General features: G+C 36.6%; 1 pseudogene; it reads left to right on the top strand.

Moving 5' to 3' along the window:
• LOC140512186 (nucleophosmin pseudogene) overlaps positions 1-20,247 on the top strand; it is a 355,194-nt pseudogene that overhangs the window by 266,570 nt on the left and 68,377 nt on the right.

The following is a 20,247-nucleotide window of genomic DNA, read 5'->3' as shown; positions in this document are numbered from 1 at the left end:
TCCTTGGATTTTTCTCTCCTGGATCTGTTTTCCAGGTCAGTTTTTTTCCAATTAGATTTTTTATATTTTCTTCTATGTTTTCATTCGTTAGATTCTGTTTGACTGATTCTTGATGTCTCATAGATTCATTAGCTTCTACTTGTCTGAATCTATTTTTTATCAAATTGTTTTCTTCAGCTAACTTTTGCATCTCCCTTTCTATCTGCCCAATTGTTCCTTTTAAGGAGTTATTTTCAGCAGTTAGGTTTTGTACTTTTTTTTCCATTTGAACAATTTTTCTTTTTAAGGAGCTGTTCTCTTCAGTGAATTCTTTTTTCATATTTTTAAAATCATTGGTCAATTTTTCTTCTAGTTCTCTAATTTGGGTTTTAAAATATTTTTAGAGCTCTTCCAAGAAGGCTCTTTGTTCTTCTGACCAGTTCATACTCCCTTGTGAAGTTTCAGATGGGAATACAGTCTCAATGCTAACTTCTTTGGTATTTGTGTTTTGGTCCTTGTCTCCATGGAAAGATTCTATGGTCTTTTATTTTATGCTTTGCTTTTTACTCATGATAACAGCCCTTTTCCTCACTTTTAAGGTAGATCTTTGCACCTGTGGCACAGGGAGCTCTGTCCCACAGTTCTTGTGCCTAAAACTTGAGGTTTTGTGTGTTGTTGCTTCTGGTTCTTTCAAGCTAGAAATGAAATGCTGCAGCTTACCTGCTGCTGAGCTGGCTGGTGTTTGAAAGCAGAGGCTGGTTAGGTCTTTTTTGGGTTTCCCCACAATTACCCTAGAGCAAACTCAATAAGTGTGGGGAAGGGGTGGTCTGGATGCAGGAGGCTCCTCTGCTGAGAGTCTGTTTACACCTTCCACTGCTCCCATTGTTTCAGGGTTTTTTTCTCGGGAAATATTCTTTGGCCAACAAGGGGAAGGAGATAGCAGTTACTGATCACTCTGCCATCTTGGCTCCCGGAAATACAAAATTGAAGGTGTTATTTTCTTTAGCATTTTTTTGAGTGTTCTTTAGCAAGCTGTTGACTCACTTCTTATGATTTTCTTGCATTGTTCTCATTTCTCTTCTCGGTTTTCCCTCCACTTCTCTTACTTGATTGTCAAAATACTTTTTGAGCTCTTCTATGGCCTGAGACCACTGCATATTTATTTTTGAGGTTTTGGATGCTGAAGCCTTGACTTCCTCTGATGTTATGCTTTGTTCTCCTTTCTGAAAGGATAGGAGAAAATACCTGTTCACCAAGAAAGTGACCCTCTGTAGTCTTATTTTTTCCCCCTCTTTTAGGCATTTTCCCAGCCAGTTACTTGACTTTTGAGTCCTTGTTAAGAGGAGGGTATACTCTGGGAACCTGTAAATTCTCAGTTCCTCCATGGTGTCACAATCAAGGGTGAGGAGTTTACCCACCTCCAGGTCTGCACACTGGTCTGGGAACAATGAAAAACTTTTCTTCCCAGGACCTGCAATTGAAATTCCCTCACCACAACCACCCCCAGCTCCACTGCCAGTGCTCCTTCTCACCCATGGGTGGAGTTCAGGGCTGATAATCAGATTAGTGCATCAGTTCCCCCAAGGGCTCTAGGTGGAGGGCTCCAAAAATGGCAGCTGCAGTTGCAGTGCCTGCTGCTGGAGGTCCATATCCTGCTCCCCTCTCCTGGGTGAAGGAGCCCTCCCACTGACTTTTAAATCTGTCTATGGCATTTGTTGGTTGAGTAATCTGGGAACCGCTGCCAGTGGTGCCTTGAAGCCTGTTCCTGGTCCTGTCACTGCTGTGTTGTGCTGGTCTGCATGCAGCAGACTGGGCTTCAGACTGTAATATTAAATAAACGGGCCCAGAGAGGAAGTGGAGACATATATTGTCAATGGTCCTCTTATAGTATTTAGACACAAATGGCAAGAGAAATGTGGGATGAGAGTGAGGACAGATTAACAAAGTGAAGATGTTTTTAGGAATAGGGGAGAAGTCATGGACACGTTTGTGTGTGCGTTCATCTTTCATTGCTGAAGAAGACCATGCCATCAGAGAAATAATGTCATGACTTGCACAACTTTTTTTGAGTGAGGGAAGGTTGCGCAGGTCACCAGCCTCACTTCTCCTCCAGAGCCATCTGAATCCAGTGTCCAGATATTCATCAGGATGACTGGAGATAACCTAGGATGAAGGAATTGGGTTTAAGTGACTTGCCAAAGTCACACAACTCGTGAGTGTCAAGTGTCGGAGGTGAGATTTGAACTCAGATCCTTATCACTCCTGTACTAGTGTTGTATCTACTGTACCATCTAGCTGCCCTGGACATGTTTGTAGCCAAGCAGGGAAGTAGGCAGTAGGCAGGGAATGATTGAAGAAAAGTGAGAATATGAATGAGAGAGGGGGCCAATATGCTGTAGGAGATATGATAAATCGGCATCTCTTGTACCTATAGAAGCATTTTCATGGGCAAGGAGAAGAGCTACCTTTTCATGTGAGATGCATGAATGAGGAGACAGTGACAGAAGGCATTTGGATGATGTTACATGAGAAGAAGGAGGGGACAAGGTGATCTCAGGTAATGGTCTCAATTGTTTTCAGCAAAATATGAAGCAAGGTTTTTAGCTGAGGAAGGGCAGAAGTTTGAGGAGGGATGAAAAGGTTTGGAAGATCTGCTGTTGTAAGTGTAAGGAGACTGGTTTTTCATGTGTAGTTTATAGAATCAGCTTCCTTATTCTCTCAACATGCCTAATATAGCCATCCGATTCAATGTGTATGTTAGGGTTTCTCATGGGATGTGGACTGGATACGTGGTGAGACTGGTATAGGGAGTTGCCTTTACACTGCAGGTCAGTTATCTTCTCAGCGAGTTAAAATTTTAGAAAATTACTTAGATCCCTGAGAGGTCACACTGCTAGTATGAGTCACAGGTAGATCTTGTGAACTTCAAGGCTTGCTTTCTGTCCACCATACTGTGCTGCTTTTCTGCAGTGTATTCAACAACATATGGAAGGGGATCTTTAAACATCAATCACTGAAATTATCCATAGGGAAGTAAAGTTTCAAATATATTTTTCAAGGGCATATATATATGCATATATATGTATATATATATATATATATATATATATATATATATATATATATATATATATATATATATATATATATATATATATGTTTGTTTGTTTGCTTATTTTCTCTGTTCAATATTGGAATTTTGTGGAATCCAGGATGGAAATTTCATGGTTCAAATCGTCCCAATTGAATTTTGCATAGTTTCTTCATTGGTGAAAATGTACAAATAATTTTATATGTGTTCTTAGAAACAATGAAACGCTGTCCTGTTTTAACCATGACCCATACATTGAATGTAATTTCTAATATTAGTCATACATTAGCTTTCAAAATGAAAAGTGAGAACTATATTTTGAGTTTTTATTAATATTTTCAATTGTCGTAAAAGCCAAGAAATTGCCATGTTCCCTATGCACATAAGTCCGTGACAAGTCATTGCCTTCTCATTCATAGAGTCAAAGTAGGAATGGATAAATGAAAACAACCTCATAGGTTAAAACAACTGGAGTATTGGCTCACTGAAGCAGCTGAAGCTTTCATGGTTGTCTGACTATCCGCGCTGACCTTCTTCTGATACACATACTGTGATTTGCAGAGTAATCACTTTTGCCCTTCCCATAAATGTTATTTTGTTGAGTTGATTAATGTTGATTAAAACATTTAAAATGAAGTAATGATAACAGAAATGAGTGTAGGAAACTATTTGTTTAAAATACAAATGTTTTCTAAAAGTGAAGAAAAACAAAAACCTACATCCGGTCACTATATAGTTTTAAAAATGCTAGTCCCTTCTCAAGGTTGAGATATTTTTCAATGTGTTCAACGTGACCAAAGAAGAGAATATTAGTCTGTTGAGCCTGCATTGTATGTCAAATAGATAATTATCCCCTATACTAACTATAACTATACTATACTTAACTATATACTTAACTATACTTAACATGGAAAGAAATATTCCCAGAATGATGAATGTTGTAATTGCTAACAGCAACTACATATGAATTCAGATTGAAAGTTGTCACAGATTCTTCTCGCCCCTCTATCTTTGTGCTTATATTCTTCCCTAAAATACACAGCAACGACGTTGACCTGCCCCCATGGTGCCACTCAGTCAGTGTAATGGCTGACCCAATATCTTTCTCTTTCATCATCTTTTACCCCAACAGTGAGCATTTGAGGCTGTTTTACTTCTTTCCTTTCTCATTTGTTTCACCACTCATAACTCAGTTTCTTAAGTAATTTCTCAAATGTATATAAACACGTTTTTAAATTCCTTCCCCTCTCTCTCTCAGGAATATCTCTATCCACCCTGGCTCTCTTACCCTGCTTCCCTTTTCCTTTTGTCCCTTTTCTGAATAAAATAAAATCCTACCCTAATCATAGCTGATAGGGATGGGATACAACTGGATTCAGAAATAGAAAATTAGTATAAATTGAATGAACCAATCTCAAATTTATTTTGAAGGAACTATTCCTTTTACAGTTTCCATTATCAAAGGCTTCATTTCATCTCCCCCTTTTGTTCTTTAAGCATTAGCATCCAATATTTTCCAGAGATACAGAAATAGTATTCAATGTTGTTTTTCTGTTTTGCATTATTACTAATTTAAGATAGTATTGTCTTGTCAAAAATAATTTTTGATTGTGGATAGAGTATTGAGCCTGGAAGGTCAGAAAGACCTGAATTCAAATTCATCCTCAAATGCTTTCCAGTTGTGTGATCCTGAGCAAGTTCCTTAACTATTCTTTGTCTCTGTTTCCTCAACTATGAAAGGAGGCTAATAATGGCACCTACTTCCCAAGGTTATTACAAGGAATAGATAAGAGAACATTTATTAAGTGCTTAGCACAGTGTCTGGGACACAGTAGATACTACGTGCTAGTTGCCTTACTTCTCAGGCTTCATCCAACCACATCACCATTGCATCTCTGAGGATGGGAAAGGAAGAAACCTGTTCCCTCTCCCTATGTGAAGAAGGAATGAGGGAAAAGGCAAAAGGGTAATCCAGAAGAACAAGAAAAATGAAAACTATCTATCTTTGAATATTTAGATCCACATTCATTGCTTCAGGAATACGTGATTTTGTTGGTATGGATATTCCTTCCACCAATACATATCATGAATCCTAAGGGGTAGCTAGGTGGTGCAGTGGATAGAGCACCAGTGCAGGAGTCAGGAGGACCTGAGTTCAAATGTCACCTCCGATACTTGACACTAGCTGTGTGACCTTGGGCAAGTCACTTAACCTGGGTCATCTCCAGTCATCCTGATGAATATCTGGTCACTGGATTCAGATGGCTCTGGAAGAGAAGTGAGGTTGGTGACCTGCACAGACTTCGTTATTCAAAACAAAGTTCAAGTCATGTCATTATTTCTCTGATGGCATGGTCTTCTTCAGCAATGAAACACACACACACACACACACACACACACACACACACATATATATATATATATATATATATATATAATCAGGCAGGTGATCAGCCAGAGGCAGCTAAGTGAATCAATGGATAAAATACTGGGCCTGGAGTCAGGAATACTCATGTGTATGAATTCAACTCTCGCCTCAGACATTGATTAACTGTGTGACTCTGGGTAAGTCACTCAATCCTTTTTGCTTCAGTACCCTCATCAGTAAAATGAGCTGGAGAAGGAATTGGGAAACCATGCTAGTGTCTTTGTCAAGAAAATCCCAAATGAGGTTCACTAAGAGTTAAACATGACTGAAAGACTGAACAACACAGTTGATATTTGAGATTTGCTATTGATAAAACAATTCATCCTCCTTTGACCAACCTGGTGAAATCTTTAGGTTGATCTTTGGACAGCAGACATACCAGGCTCTTACCTTGCCAGCATGGTAGAGCTACCAAAACTTGCACCCTGCTTAAATAGCCTTTAGCAACACAGAGCCCTTTCACCTGTTCAATGCTGCATTGCAGTAAGGCTTTAGTGGAGAATGCACACACATATGCGTATGTGCTTGTCGAAATACAAAATAAACAAATTTGAATTTTTTTTTTCCTGAGGCAGCTGCCTTACTAAATACTTTGTAATTATGAATACCCTTAGTGGAAAAAGTTGTTATTAGCCTTAACAACCAAGTAAGGTGTTGCATACCTATAATCCTAGCTACCAGTGAGGTTGAGGCTGGCAGATCTCTTGGGCTCATGAGTTCTGAGCTGCAATGGGCTATGCCAGTAGGGTGTCTGCACTAAGACTGGAATCAGTATGGTGAGTCTCAAGATACAAGGGACCATCAAGTTGCCCATGGAGAGATGAACCACTTGAGGTCAGAAACTGAGCAAAGTTCCCATGCCAGTCTCTAGTGAAATCTTAATCTACCTGCTCTTCATCTCCTAGGTACTTTTGTTCATCATATCCTGTAAGGAGAGCTAATACATATTGTAGATTTCTTCGGGTTACAGTAGTGACCACTTATCTTTATTTTGGCAATGATTTACATTTCAAGCATAATAATAATTTTTATTTTTATATTGTTATGTTAAAACTTTTTTATGTTAGAACTACAGTATATAATAATAATAATACAATTTTGATCTTTGTAATTATGAAGCAATCGTATAGCTCTCTCATTTCCATAGGACACCACTCCACCTGGCCTGTGCTCATGGATTTCCAGATGTTGTGTCCCTCTTAGTAGAGAAAAAATGCAAGCTAAACTGGTATGACAATAAGTGTCAAATACCTTTAATAAAGGTATGTACTAGTTAACCATGCTGGTCTGTGTAATGTGTTTTTATTTCAGTCTTTGAGTAAGAAAATACGCTTTACTCATTTAAATATCATTAATGATATTTTAATATATTACTTTCATTTTAGACTACCTATTATCTCTTTCTCTACATTATATTGACAGGCAGTAGAGTGTCAGCAGGAGGAGTGTGCAGTTATCCTGCTGGAACATGGTGCAGACACTCTTCCTATGGATATCTACCACAACACTGCACTTCACTATGCTGCCTGTGGACATAACATAAAGATAGCAGCCAAGTTACTTAGATATAAGGTAGAAATGGAAGCAAAAAACAAGGTAGAATCCCACCTCTTATTTAACAAAGTGTTTTATGAGCTATAATGTGTAAATCAGGTAATGTCCAATTCACATAGTCATAATTCATATGTTCTTGGAAGCATTTATTTAATGAAAATAGCTTAAAATAATTCTGTAGTCAAAGTTTATTGTCCTTTGGAATTTTCTGATGGCAAGGGGGAACAGAGGAGGAGATTTCATTTACTTCGGACCTCTTAATGTAGATCTTCCCTGTACTGCTTTAGACCAGCACCTGCTCTGAAATTTAATCTCAGAGCAGGAATTCTTAACATGAGATCCATTAATTTAAAAAAAAATCAACATTTACTTTATAGTTATTTCAAAGTCATTGATTTTCTTTGCATTCTTTGCATTTTAGGTATTTAAGAGCATTATTCTTAAAACGTGTCGATGACACGAAAAAATGTGAAGAAACCCTGACTTAGGGAGTGTTTTGGAATGCTGATATTTCCAGTAACTTCCCAGTGTCACCCAGCCAGTATAGGTATGTCAGCAGCAGGCCTTGAATCAGGATCTTACTGACCTTGAGGCTAGCTCTCTATTCTTCCATTTCAGCAGAATTTTCTTTGCATGCTATGTTAGGTTTGTTCCCCAGAATGCAATGGTTCTATCAGATATTTACCTACAATGCTTTTTCTACATGTAAACCTTTACTTGTGATGACATAATGTAATGTGGCATGTAGAAATGCCATAATGTTTTAAAAATAATCTTTTAAAAATGTGTTCCTATTAAGCATAAAACTACACAGAATTTTCACAAGAACAAATTCTTACGCGTATGCAGGTTTGTTTTTTTTTTCTGTTTCCTCAACATTATACCATTTTCTTTCTAGAATTACAGAACAACGCTTGATTTTTAAGAAAAAGGTTTAACTCTTAGTCACCACTACTTGAGAGAGAAAACAAAATAAATTATACATTAGAAGCGTTGGGAAGGGAGGGAAAATGTCAAGGGAATGACTTTCTTCCAGACTTAACCACATTGAGGTGAGATTTTCTTGAGTTTTCAGGTTGATTGTACACACTTCAGGGGAATGGGTGAAGAGAACTAGGCAATCTTAAAACTGACCAGAATATCGTTTTAGCTTGGCAGAGTACAGTGGAAATAAGGTTGGCTGCATGCAGACAATAATTGGTTATGGACATGAAGATAGCAAGAAAGGAAGATACTCCTAAAATAATATGAAACAGTCTCTACAAATCTTGAGTTTCTATGTCCTGACCCCACATTAACAGCTGGAAGAAATCTCAGAGGCTATCAGGTTTCATTTTGTCATTTTACATATGAGAACACTAAGGTCGAGATAAATGAATTAATTTACTTGTGATCATGCAGAAATTACCTAACAGGAGTAGGATTTATGCTCTGCTCTTCTCCTCCAAAGTTCCATTGTCCCATACTTCCTTGGCATGTCATTAGCAAGTTCACAAGATGTTCACAAAATGCCTTAAACTGAATTGAAGTGTATAAATATTTCTTGTATACTGTAACAATATCTTTAATATGATTTTGCAGGAAGGCCTTACACCACTTTTGCTTGCAGTTATAGGAAATGACCGAGATATGGTAGATCTTTTATTAAGGCATGGAGCAAATGTGAATACCTCAGATAGTTTTGACAGGTACAGTAAATAAAGCTTGAAAAAAAAAGAGGGGGGAAGATGCTGGAGGAATAAGAACAACTTAAATCATGGAACTCTTAGTGAACAATAATAATTGGAATTGATCATCATTATGAAGGGGTGAAAATGCCCACAAACATCAACTATGAAAAGAAAGCCCATTATTTATGATTCCACTACAGAGAAAGAGGTGCAGGCGGGTATGTCATCCAATGTGAATTGGTGATTTGTATTTGCAGTTTTTCCTGTTTGGTTTTAAGTTACTGAAGATCATCACACAGAAATTTTGTGCACTAGTGATGCAATTGATTCTCATGAGAATTGAATTGTGTAATTTTTGCTCCTTCCTCCTTTGATTATCCTTAAGAATATGTGCACTAACAAATACAAATCAATACAAGAAAAATATGAATGACTTTGATGGTCCCATGATCTTATCATGCCACTGGTTCAGATTTTACTTCTATTGTGACTTCTTATCCTACATGATTTTTTCCTTTACATTCCGTAAATTCTTCGTAGAGGATCCAAGAAAGACACTGCAACCTTCTCCTGGTTCTTTTAATATTTGAGGCCAAGCAAAGCACTATATTCTCTCAGTTTCCTCTTGTTTCTTTTTCTTTTTAAATTAAATTTTTTATTTTTAGTTTTCAACTTTCCCTTTTTTAAGATTTTGAGTTCAAATTTTTTTCTTTCCCTGCCCTCCCCCTTTCTTTGCCCTCCCTCTTTCCCAGGATGGTATGTAACCTGATATAGGCTGTTCATGTTGTGATAGAAGAATTAGAATAAAAGGGAAAAATCTGAAGACAGAAAAAGCAAAAAAAGCAAAAATAGTATGCTTCAATCTCCATTCAGACTCCTACTTCTTTCTCTGGATGTGGATAACATTTTCTGTCACAAGTCTTTTTTTCCCCAGTTTTCTGAGCAGTTTTTGTCCATTCTTATCCTTATTCTTATTCCTTAAGGAGTCTTTGGGTTTATCATACAGTAGATTACTGTAGTCATTGACTATGGTGTCTTGGATACCTAACCTATTCCACGGATCCACCACTGTTTCTTAGGCAGTACCAAGTAGTTTTGATGATTGCTGCTTTATACAATTCAGTTTTAGATCTGGCAGAGATAGGTCAGCTTCACTTGCATTACTTTTCATTAATTCCCTTGATATTCTGGACCTTTTGTTCTTCCAGATGAGTTTTATTGCTTTTAATCTTTATAAAATAATGTTTGGTAGTTTGATTGGTATGGCATTGAATAAGTAAATGAATTTCGGTAGAATTGTCATTTTTATGATATTATCTTGGCCTACCCATGAGGAAATGACATTTTTCCATTTGTTTAGATCTGACTTTATTCGTGAGAAAAGCATTTTTTAATTTTGCTTCTATAGTTGGTTGGTTTGTATATTTTATGTTGTCATAATTCTCTTGGATCACTCATTTCTTTTCCCACTTATCCTTCTTCCTCTCTTATAAGATTTTAAGTTCCTTTCTAAACTCTTCTGTGAGCTATTTCTGGGATTGAGAGCACATCTTCTTTTTCTTTGGGATTTTGCCGTAGGTGTTCTGAAATTATCCTCCACTGAATTTTTTTCCCCATATTCCATGTGACCACAATAACTTTCTATGGCCAGATTTCTTTTAAGTGTGGTTGTTTTGCTCATCCTTTTGGTCTTTTTTCTTTCTTTTCGATGTCAATTTCTTTTACATTTGAGCTCTGCTCACAGTGTGGAAAGGGCACTATTTCAGTCTTCTTTTGCAAGGGTCGACAGGTCCTTGTGCTACATTGATGTTCTGCTGAGGCCCATGGCAGACACTCTTGTCTGTAGCTGCGCTAAGCGGGTGGGAGTGGGGATGGGTGGCACTGCTGTAGGAAGTAGGAGTCTGGCAGTTTACCTGATGTTGAGTTGAGATTCTAATGCTGATGTCTGGCATGTGCTATGGCTGGTGGAGTGTATTTGCATTTCCCTAGGGACACATTGAAGCATTTGTCATTGTGGACTTTGGGAGATGACAGTTTGCGTAACCACCTGTAGAGATGGAGCCTACCTGTTTGCCTGGGGCTCTGATGAAGGCATGTGGATTCTCATAGCTGGAGTCTGCCAATTCCCCTGGCTATTCTGGGACACATGGGTGGTCCGTCTGTTGGCGTTGCCCTGTTCTACCATACTGGGGCTCACGACCTACCACTGCTTTGCTGAGGTGGGGCTTGCTGCTGGCCTACTGGGACACTTCCTGTCCTGGACTGTGCTCCCTTTTACCCAAGTAAAAAAAACCTTTCCCACCAACATTCCAAATTTCTTGCGCTCAAATATTGTTTCACCCAATATTTTTGCTGGTTGTTCTGTTCCAGGATTTGTTTTGGGGCACTATTTTACGGTTGTTTGGAGGTGAATATGGGAAAGTTATGGATATTTACTACTTACTCGCCCATCTTGGTTCCCAGAATTAAATATTATCTTTAAAAAAAGTATATTTTGAAACATATGATATTAGCTACTAATATCAGAGTTGATGACTCCATTTGCTTCAGGCTTTCTCATAATCCCTTATTTTCTACCCAAATATAATCCACTGGTTCCTTTTGGGCTTTTGTTATGTTTGCTATTGATAGTTTGGATCAGAGAAAAAGGTTTAAACAGAATGAACATTTCTACTTGCTAGAAAGACCTTATTAACCCTTCAAAATAACTTTAAAATATCCGTGATTTCACCAATGAAAATACTTCTTAAACGACTTCAACGTTTAGCAGAGTCATCCTGTTGTATTAGTCACTAAGTAGACAAGGGACAGCAAACATCTACTTGACATTACTGGTATTGGTACAATACTGCCTTAGTCAGAAAGTCCAAGAATCATTCAGTGTACCACAAACTCGATATTTTAGAAGATTTGAGTTATCATCATTGTGGAAATTCTCTCTAGTAGTGCAGCTCACAATCACACTAACTCTTAATCAACTGCCTTCGTGTGTTAATAGACCTTCCTGAAATCAAGTGGTGCTTACTTTCTGGTGATGAACCTTTCTGGACTAACTTAGACTTGTCCTTAAACAACAGAATTCATTGCTATATTCATGTTCAGAGACTTTCATGCTTGTTAAGACATAAAATAACTTTTTCTGGATTAGATTTTGACAACCAAGGGTCAGTTCCACATTTGGAAGCGGCATTGGAATAGCAATGGAGTGAGTTGCCAAGATTATTTCTAATCCAATCATTTTCAAAGACCCTTCACTTGACTTTGAACGCTAGTAGACAAATGGAAACTCTGTGTATGGTCTCTCTGAAGGTTCTTAACTGTTGTACAAAAGTGGCTTTGACATCTTCTCTTCTTGTCTCTCATAAAGCCTTAAATTTTACAGTCCCTGCTAAAAACTCTATGAGGACCAAAAAACCCCTCTCATTCTTATCTTTCATTCTGGTTTTAATTACCATTTTTCATGGTGCACTTAAGCAATAAAAGTACTTATATCCATCACTAAGTGTTCATGTTCCACATGCATATTAACATGGTAGGGCAGCTAGGTGATGCAATGGATAGAGCACCAGTGAAGGACTCTGAGTTCAAATCTCACCTCAGACACTTGACACTCACTAGCTGTGTGACCTTGGGCAAGTCACTTAACCCCAATTGCCTCATCCTGAATCATCTCTAGTCATCCTGATGAATATCTGGTCACTGGATTATGATGGTTTTGGAGGATAAGTGAGGCTGGTTACCTGCACAGCCCTCCCTCACTCAAAACAAACTCATGTCATTATTTCTCTGATGGCATGGTCTTCTTCGGCAATGAAGAACACGCAACTCATATAGGACACATACTCCTATTGAAACATAACAAGAAGCATCTAATTACATGTGAGTAGTTTCAATTTTTAAATGTGAATTGTTTCTTTTTTGTTCTAGAACACCTTTGATGATTGCTGCCAGTTGTGAACCAAGAGGTGTGGTCAGTCTTCTTCTTCAATATGATATTGATCTCTCTCGTAAAGATAAAAATGGACAGAAAGCTGAAGACTATGCTATTTTCACTGAGCATTCCATGTAAGTACTAACATTATAATTCTAATTATTTTTATATAATTGCAATTAAAATAATTTTCTTCTATACTATCTGAGACTGCCTGCACCTTTCATAGTTGCATAATATAGCAAGCATTTGGCAAGCATACTTCAAGACAGTAAGAAGAAACTGGGCAAATGCCCAAGTTAGGTCATCCAAGTACAGGAGGATATAAACAAGATGCAGGCTACAAAATAGAGTCAAGTACTCTGAGATCAGAAATTTCAGAAGTAATAATGATGATGACAATAGCTTCCATCTTTAAGGTTTTCCAGTGTTTTACATACATTTTATTATTTTAGCATCATGAAAGTTTTATAATTTACTTAGAAGGTCTGATTTAGAGAAGTGAGTATTTTTTGTTCTTTTATTTTAAGTTTTCAATATTCATTTCCACAAAATTTTGAGTTCCAAATTTTCTCCGCATCTCTCCCCTCGCCTTACCCCAAAACACTTTGCATTCTGATTACCCCTTCCACCAATGTGCCTTCCTTTTTAACACCCCACCCTTTCCTTATCCCCATAGTCTCTCTTGTCCTGTAATGCAAGATAAATTTCTATACCCCTTTACCTGTATACCTTATTTCCTAGTTGTATGCAAAAGCAATTCTCAACATTTGTTCCTAAAACTTTGAGTTCCCACATCTCTTCCTTCCTCCCTTCCCATCCATCCCCACTGAGAAGGGAAGCGATTCAATATAGCCTATGTATGTGTAGTTTTGCAAATGACTTCCATAATAGTCATGTTGTGTAAGACTAACTATATTTCCCTCCATCCTATCCTGCCCCCCATATCTTCTATTCTCTCTTTTGACCTTGTCCCTCCCCAAGTGTTTACTTCTAATTGATCCCTGCTCTCATTTGCCCTATTTTCCATCATCCCCCCCACCCTTCTCCCCTGCTTTCCTGTAGTGTAAGATAGATTTTCGTGCCAAATTGAGTGTGCATGTTATTCCTTCCTTGAGCCACATGTGATAAGAACAAGCGTCCCTTTTTCTCTCTCACCTCCCTGCTTTTATACTCCACTGGAAAAGCTTTTTCTTGCATCTTTTATGAGCGATAATGTGACTCATTCTATTTCTTCCTTTCACCTCTCAATATATTCCTCTCTCATCCCTTAATTTTGCTTTTTTAGATATGATCCCTTCCTATTCAACTCACCATGTACTCTCTGTCTCACTGTTTCTCTTTCTTTCTTTCTCTCTCTCTCTCTCTCTCTGTATATATATGTGTGTGTGTGTGTGTGTGTGTGTGTGTGTGTGTGTGTGTGTGTATAATCCCTCCAACTGCCCAGATACTGAGAAAAGTTTCAAGAGTTGCAAATATCATCTTTCCATGTAGGAATGTAAACAGTTCAACTTTAGTAAGTCCCTTGTGATTTCTCTTTTCTGTTTACCTTTTCATGCTTCTTTTGATTCTTGTGTTTGAAAGTCAAATTTTCTTTTCAGTTCTGGTCTTTTCATCAAGAATGCTTGAACATCCTCTGCTTCATTGAATGATCATTTTTTTCTCTGAACTATTATACTCAGTTTTGCTGTATAGGTGATTCTTTGTTTTAATCCCAGTTCCTTTGACTTCTGGAATATCCTATTCCAGGCCCTTTGATCCCTTAATATAGAAGCTGCTAGATTTTGTATTATCTTGATTGTATTTCCTCATTGCTCAAAATCTTTATGTCTAGTCGCTTGGAATATTTTCTCCTTGACCCTGGAACTCTAGAATTTGACTACAATATTTCTAGGAGTTTCTCTTTTTGAATCTTTTAGGAGGTGATCGGTGCATTCTTTGAATATTTATTTTACCCTCTGGTTCTCGAATAACAGGGCACCTTTCTTTGATAATTTCATGAAAGATGATGTCTAGGCTCTTTTTTTGATCATGGCTTTCAGGTAATCTCATAATTGTTAAATTGTCTCTCCTGGATGTATCTTCCAGGTCAGTTGGTTTTGCAATGAGCTATTTCATATTATGTTCCATTTTTTCATTCTTTTGATTTTGTTTTGTAATATCTTGGTTTATCATAAAGTCATTAGCTTCCATCTGTTCCATTCTAATTTTTAAAGAAGTATTTTCTTCAGTGAGCTTTTGAATCTCCTTTTCCATTTGGCTAATTCTGCTTTTTAAAGCATTTTTATCCTCATTGGCTTTTTGGACCTCTTTTACCAAGTGAGTTAGCCTATTTTTAAAGGTCTTATCTTCTTCAGCATTTTTTTGTTCTCCTCTAGCAAGCTGTTGACTCACTTTTCATGATTTTCTTGCATCACTCTCATTTCTCTTCTCATTTTTTCCTTCACCTCTCTAACTTGATTTTCAAAATCCTTTTTGAACTCTTTCATGGCCTGAGACCATTGCATATTTACTTTGAATGTTTGGGATGCAGAAGCCTTGACTTTTATGTCTTCCCCTGATGGTAAGCATTGTTCTTCCTCATCCAAAAGGATGGGAGAAAATACCTGTTCACCCACAAAGTATTCTTCTATAGTCTTATTTCTCCCCACTTTTTTGGCATTTTTCCAACCAGTTACTTTACTTTTGGATCCTTTGTCAAGAGTAGGGTATACTCTAGGGACCTGTAAGATCTTATTTCCTCCAAGTTTGCTCAAACAAGGGAGAGGAGTAAACACTGGTTTGGGAGAAACCAAAAACTTTTTTCCCCCAGAATCTGTGACCACATCAGCCCTCCTCCTCACCCCTGGTCAGGGCACGCAGCTAATATTTAGATCAGCTCTTCAATTCCCCCAGAGGCTTTAAGCTAAAGGCTCCAAAAATTGAGGCTAGTTGCTGACTGCCGGAGCCCCTGCAGCCACCACAGCCACCACTTCCCCTCACCATGCTGCCTCTGGCACTGCTTGGGGCCAGGGCTAATGGGGGACTAGTTGAAAAAGTCCTTTCACTGAGCTTTGAAGTTGTCTTTGGCACCTGTGTCTTGAGAGATCTGAGGACCCCTGCTGCTTCTGGGAATTCTTCCCCCGAGGGCTGTTCTGGTCCTGCTCTTCCCAGCGCTGCATTGCCAAGGCTGGGCTGTGGTCCACTCTGCATCCAGTGCAACAGACTTTTCCTGCCGGCCTCACAGGTCACCCTGTGCTGGAAATCTCCTTCACTCTGTTGTTCTGTGGCTTCTGCTGCTCTAGAATTTGTTTAGAGTCATTCTTTACAGGTATTTTATGGGCTGTGGGGGAAGAGCTGGTGTATGTGCATCTCTTTCTACTCCACCATCTTGGCTGTGCCCACTTTGTTTTTTAACCTTTGCTGACACCTCTCAATTATATTAGACAAAAGTGAGTTTTAGAAAAAATCACATTACATCTTGTATGCTTGCAAATGAGTGATAACTAAAAAGAGTAAATCATAGATATTAATAGCCAACATTAGAATTTACAGAATGGCAGTTTGGAATAGGGGAAAGAGTGCTTTATTTGAAGTCAGCGGTACCTGGGGGAAAAATCATGCCTCTCACTACATGTGTGATGCTAGGTAACTGTTACCTTTTCAGGGACTCAGTTACTTAATCTGTAAAATGAAGAGACTTGAGCAGAGGACCTAAAGCTCTGAACCTATATTTAATTCTATGTTACTGTGACTCAGAGTATAGGTGCAGTAAGTAGTAAGTCTACACACGTTATCAAAAGAATAAAAAAATTTTGGTGATAATCTGATTATTTAAAATTTGACATATGCAGAATCTTGATGCATATAATTTTATCTTGGTTGATGTAGAAATATTATGTTTTATATTTTATTTTAAACATAGTAATTACCTACTAATTGAAAGCTATGAAAAACAGAAGAAACTTAAGCAGCTCAAATGAGCTCAAATGAGCATCACAAATCAGCAGTTCAGAGAGTGCTTCTGATCCAAAATTTACTTTCCATGTACCTGATGAGGCTCATGAAGGTAGGACTGACAAATCCAAAAAAATAGTTAATTTAAATGAAAAAATGAAAAATTAATCTTAAAATTCGTATGCACATATACATGTTTATGTGTATATTCTATTTTAAAAGTGTTGGAATTGTTTTATTATTATTTATTATATAAATTATTTTTTATTATTTCTAATTTATTATTTACTTAATTATCCTTGTAGTTTACTATCATGAAACTCTTTACTAAAAACCTCAAGATTTTTTGTGTTAATATTTTCTTTTTTCTCCAAAAATTTCTTCAAGTAGGTTACAATAACAATTTTCACATTTCTCCATTATTCTAAATGTATTTAACCAAATCATTAAAAAGCTTTGAAAACTTTTAAAATGTATTACATTTAGCAATTTTATTTGTTTTTGATTCTTAAACATGGGGAAAACAAATATATGAAGGCCTCCTATAACTGTAACATGTTCACATACACACACACACACACACACACACACACACACACACACACACACGACCTGATCTAATATTTGGACATAGAAAGGTAAAGCAGTGAAATAGCTGATGAGCATAGCCCTCTTCCATTTTGGGAACTGTAAATCACTTATCCAAGCTTTGGAAATGTATATATTTTAACTGTTTCCAAAATTTTTTAATATTCATAAAGCTTTCATGTCAGATATACCATAGAAGATACAAAAGCCACAGGAGTTAGCTGGACTGGTAACAGACATATGAAAGGTAATACATATGTGTTCCTAGATTTTTGGTAGATATGTGCATATGTGCCCACCTCCAACATGACCCTAGGAAGACTTTCTAATTTCCTGATTCAAGCAGTCAGTTTTTTAAAGGGGAGCTCTTCTGAATTAACTCCTAATATTTAATCCTTCCAGCTGGGCCATTTGGAATCTTAATGACCAGGACTTGTAATCATGAATTCATCCCACATTTGTGAGATTTCTTTTTCAAATCAATTTGCCCATTACCTTGTGAGAAAAGTAGTGTGGGTATTCTGATTCTCTGTACTCTCATTTGAATGGGGATAAAACTGAGGAGCAGAAAGCTTAGATGACTTGAACATGCTAACAGAGCTAAAAGGAAAGTGTTATCATGTACTTTTAACCATGCTATATTAACCTACCCATCTGAAAGGGATGAACCATGTAAACCTTTCCATAAACGAAATGAAAAATCACAATGGCAAAAGAAACAGTATTTAATTGTAAGTATATATTACTACTGCCTGAAAAATATTCTTTTTCAAAAAAAAATATTTCAGTTTCCTATAGCTATTCAAGTGATAAGTGAAATGATTTTTTCCTCATTTATTGATTTGTAAAATAGGCTATCTCTAGCTACATACATGAAATTGTTATGACAAGCCTTTAAGACTAAAGAAGTCAAGTTTTATTCCTCAATTTTTATCACGTAACTACATAGACAAATTTTATTTTTAAAATCACATATCCAATTTTAATAAACATAATTGTACTAAGGAATTTTGTTGAAGATGGAGTATCTATGAAATTTATCAATCAAGAAATAGTTATATTCTAGAACAACATCCTGCTTTCTTGCCATAATTTCTTGCATTCTTTTGTTTACATTAATTGTGAATAACCCAAAATTTTTTGTCAAAATAACCCCAAATTTATGAGTTTTCTGGTACTTTGACAAATTATTATCTTCTGGAGTTGTGTATTCCCTAATTCTTTATTCTGGTTACTTTGATATCTTAATTTAGGGTTATGGGAGAAAAGCCATAAATTATCCCAAAACATTGTAAGCCAAAAGTCTTTTTTTCCTGCTCTCTGAAGATTGATATTCAGTTTGCTTTTTTGCAACCATAATTATAATTGTGTAGTATCATCTTCCTGCACAATTCATCATGAACCAAGAATGACAAATGCAAAGAAGTAAAGTTATCTTTCTCCAATGAGAGGGTGCTGTAGTGTAGATAGATAAGGCAGGCAGGATTTAGGACCATGTGGTCTATTCCTGGCTCTTCCACTAATTAACTCCTTCAACTCTTTGAATTTCAGTTTCATTTTCTTTCCATTTACAAATATGAAGTAAAGGGTTTGGAATGCCTTCTGAAATTCTATCCCTTCTAAAGTACTATGTTTCTCTGCTAATTCATTTTTTAATATCCTTGAAATATTTTTTTTTATTTTGACCATGAGCAATATGGTTAGTCAACTACAGTGGTTTCATTCATCTCTTCCCTTATAAAATATTTTATACTATACAAAAATTAGTTTATAGCATGACAAACAATTCCCCCTTTAGTTATTCACTTTCTAAATTCAAAAACTTCTGTGACTTGCCTCCAAAAGTGTATGAAAGCTTTAATTTGTAACTCCCTTAGGTAATCAATACTGCTTCACTGCATTGCAGTGAATAAATAAGTCTAAGAAAAGAATCTCAATACTGCTATCAAAAGAGCCTTCAGTTTCTAAGCTGGAATTGTGACCTACATGGTTGCCACTTTCACAGTCTCTTTAGTTTAAGGCTGAAGATAGAGTGTTATGTGCCCAGCAGTTGGAAAATATTCTTTTATATTTAGTATTTTAAATTAAGAGAGGCAGGCACATTCTAGCGGAAAAAACACAGATCAAAGTCTGAGACACTGAGTTCAAATCTCTCCTGTGTGAATGTGAACAAGTCACTTGATATTCCTCAGTTGTATTTTTCTCACCTCTAAAATAATAAGGTTGGACTAGATATCCTCTTGGTATCTCTTCTATCTTAAGCTTTATGTTTCTATTATTTTATTAAAAAAAAGAATAGGGTCAGCACTTAAATGTAAAGTGGAATATTTCAGAACCTACATGCATGATTAGGAAAGTCTGAAATTTATTGAAATGAACACGATATAGGCACTTTAGTTGTTTGCTTCTTAATTCTTTGTCTAAATTTTGACCTCTTTTCTTAATAACAGTAGTAACTTACATTCAATTAGTGTGAAATGTTTTGGTTTTTTTCTTTTTTATTAGTAGTATTTTTTCCAATTACATATAAAGATAGTTTTCAACATTGAGTTTTGTACAGTTTTAAGTTCCAAATTTTTCTCTCTCCTTTACTTTCCTCCCCTCTCTCTTTGTTAACATTTCATCTGTAATTCTATATCAATATTATTAGGGAAAGTGGTCTATAATTTTCTTTATCTATTTTGGCTCCTCCTGGTTTAAGTGTCAGCAGTAGATTTGCGTCATAAAAGGAATTTGGTGGGACTCCTTCTTCACCTGTTTTTCCAAATAGCATAAATAGTATAGGAATTAGTTTTTCTTTAAATATTTGGTACAATTCACTTGCAAATCCATCTGGCCCTGGAAATTTTTTCTTAGGGATTTCATTGATATCTTTAATATCTTTTTATAAAACGGGATTACTGGAGTATTTTCGTTTCTATTCTATTAATCTGGGCAATTCATACATTTGTAAGTGTTCATCCATTTCACTGAGGGTGTCAGATTTATTGGCATATAGTTGAGCAAAATGGTGCCTAATTCTTGCTTTAATTTCTTCTTTATTGGTGATGAATTCACCCTTTTCATTTTT

Source organism: Notamacropus eugenii, chromosome 6 (assembly GCF_028372415.1).
Source record: "Notamacropus eugenii isolate mMacEug1 chromosome 6, mMacEug1.pri_v2, whole genome shotgun sequence".
NCBI lineage: Eukaryota > Metazoa > Chordata > Mammalia > Diprotodontia > Macropodidae > Notamacropus > Notamacropus eugenii.
The sequence above is the reverse complement of the archived record's forward strand: the minus strand, read 5'-3'. Positions and strand labels throughout refer to the sequence as shown.